Here is a 2,655-nt window from a genome sequence, read left to right on the forward strand (position 1 = left end):
GTGCCTGCATTAAACCTCGCCCCATTTCCCCGCATTTCTGCAATTCGTTTGCCCTCAGACTTGCCCATCAAGCTCCCTTTGATTCTTTTTGCCATTGATGAGTGTACAATCCGTAGTCAATTCAACAACTGGCATGCATGAGTTATAGGAGCAAAGTTACGTCATTCGGCCCATCAAGTCTACTCCACCATTCAATCGTGGCTGATCTATCTTTCCCTCTCAACTCAACCCCATTCTCCTGCCTTCGCCCCATAACCCTTGATACCCGGACTAATTATGAAGCTATCAATCTCCGCCTTCATCATACCCATTGACTTGGCCTCCACAGCCGTCTACGGCAATGAATTCCACAGATTCACCACCCTCTGACTAGAAGTTCCACCTCTTCAAAACACCATCAGTGACCAAGCTTTGACCTGCAATGATTGTGTCACCAGATACATTTTTATTTATGCCCGACAACATCCTCTCCCTTCCTCACATTGAAATATTTTGCAATGCAATGATATTATGTTAAAGCATTGTTTGAAATAATTCCCAGAAGGAAACAAAGACTTCTTTCTTTGTGGGCAGCGCGGTGGCGCAGCGGTAGAGTTGCTGCCTTACAGCACTTGCAGCACCGCAGACCCAAGTTCGATCCCGACTACGGGTGCTGCCTGTACGGAGTTTGTACGTTCTCCCCATGACCGCGTGGCTTTTCCCCGAGATCTTCGGTTTCCTCCCACACTCCAAAGTACAGGTTTAAAAGTTAATTGGCTTGGTAGAAGTGTAAATTGTCCCAGGTATCTGGAAGATGGTGTTAATGTGCGGGTTCACTTGTCGGTGCGGACTGGGTGAGCCAAACAGCCTGTTTCCGCGCTGTATCTCTAAACTAAACTAAACTAAACTAAGCTAATACAGCAACATTGCACTCAAGAGACAGCAGATGCTGGAATCTCGGCAAAACATAAAGTGCTGGAGGAACTGAACAGGTCAGGGAACATCTGTGGTGGGAATGGACAGGCAATGTTTCGGATTGATTGGTCATTAGCTTTAACGTAGGCGGCAGTTGTTCTGCTGCCTCATAGGTCCAGAGCTTAGGTTTCATCCTGATCTAAGGCGCTGTCTGTGTGGAGCTTGCATGTTCTCCCTGTGACCACATGGGTCTCTGATAGGCACTCTAGTTTCTTCCCACACCCTTTTGATGTATTTTTTCTACACACAGGGTGATGGAAGATGCTGCCAGGTATTGTGGTGGAGGCAGATACGATAGTGGTGTTTTAGAGGCTTTTAGATAGGTACATCGATATGCAGGGAGATATGGATCACCTACAGGCAGATAACACACATACACACAGGCTGGCTGTGATTTGATCTGTACCTTTCCATACCTCTAGTTTCCATCTCCCCTGACTCTCAGTCTGAAGAAGGGTCTCAACCTTTTCTCCAGAGAAGCTGCCCGACCGACTGAGTTACTCCAGCATTTTACAATAGACAATAGACAATAGACAATAGGTGCAGGAGGAGGCCATTCGGCCCTTCGAGCCAGCACCGCCATTCAATGTGTTCATGGCTGATCATTCTCAATCAGTACCCCGTTCCTGCCTTCTCCCCATACTTAAGACTCCACTATCCTTAAGAGCTCTAACTAGCTCGCTCTTGAATGCATTCAGAGAATTGGCCTCCACTGCCTTCTGAGGCAGAGAATTCCACAGATTCACAACTCTCTGACTGAAAAAGTTTTTCCTCATCTCCGTTCTAAATGGTCTACCCCTTGTTCTTAAACTGTGGCCCCTGGTTCTGGACTCCCCCAACAGTGGGAACATGTTTCCTGCCTCTAACGTGTCCAATCCCTTAATAATCTTATACGTTTCGATAAGATCCCCTCTCATCCTTCTAAATTCCAGTGTATACAAGCCTAGTCGCTAGAATTTTGTGACTGTATACAGGCAGATAAGAGTTGCACTTGGCATCATGTATGACACACATACTGCGGGCCAAAGGGCTTGTTCCTGTGTTGTACTGCTCCATGTTCCATATCCCAACACATGCTTGTTGTTGAATGTGGTAGTGGTACTCGCTGGAGTTTGGAAGGATGAAGGGAGACCTCATTGAAACTTACCGAATAGTGAAAGGCCTGGACAGAGTGGATATGGAGAGGATGTTTCCATTAGTGGGAGAGTCTAGGACCAGAGGCCACAAACTCAGAATAAAAGGACATACCTTTAAAAAGGAGATAAGGAGGAATTTCGTTAGTCAGAGGGTGGTGACTAATACTCCCAAGAACCTATGAACTTATGAGTGCAGATATATTCGAGTGCTAAAGGACTGACGAGGAATGTTAAGGAGGGATCCAATTGGTGTCAAGAGGAGGAGCAATTTGATGAGCAATTTGTATAATTTGCATCTCGAGGAACGAATGTACTAATTTCTATAGTTGCACCAAGCATCCTATCGGGATGCATTATAACTTAGTTTGGCAACAGCTCTACCCAAGACCACAAGAAATTGCAGAGAGTGTGGATGGAGCTCAGTCCGTCACACAGCCCAGACTTCCCACCACTGATTCCACCTAAGCTTCACGCTGTCTCGGTAAATCAACCAACATTATCAAAGACCACAGGTAGACGCAAAATGCTGGAGTAACTCAGCGGGACAGGCAGCATCTCGGGAGAG

This window comes from Rhinoraja longicauda, chromosome 23 (assembly GCF_053455715.1).
Source record: "Rhinoraja longicauda isolate Sanriku21f chromosome 23, sRhiLon1.1, whole genome shotgun sequence".
Taxonomy (NCBI): Eukaryota; Metazoa; Chordata; class Chondrichthyes; order Rajiformes; family Arhynchobatidae; genus Rhinoraja; species Rhinoraja longicauda.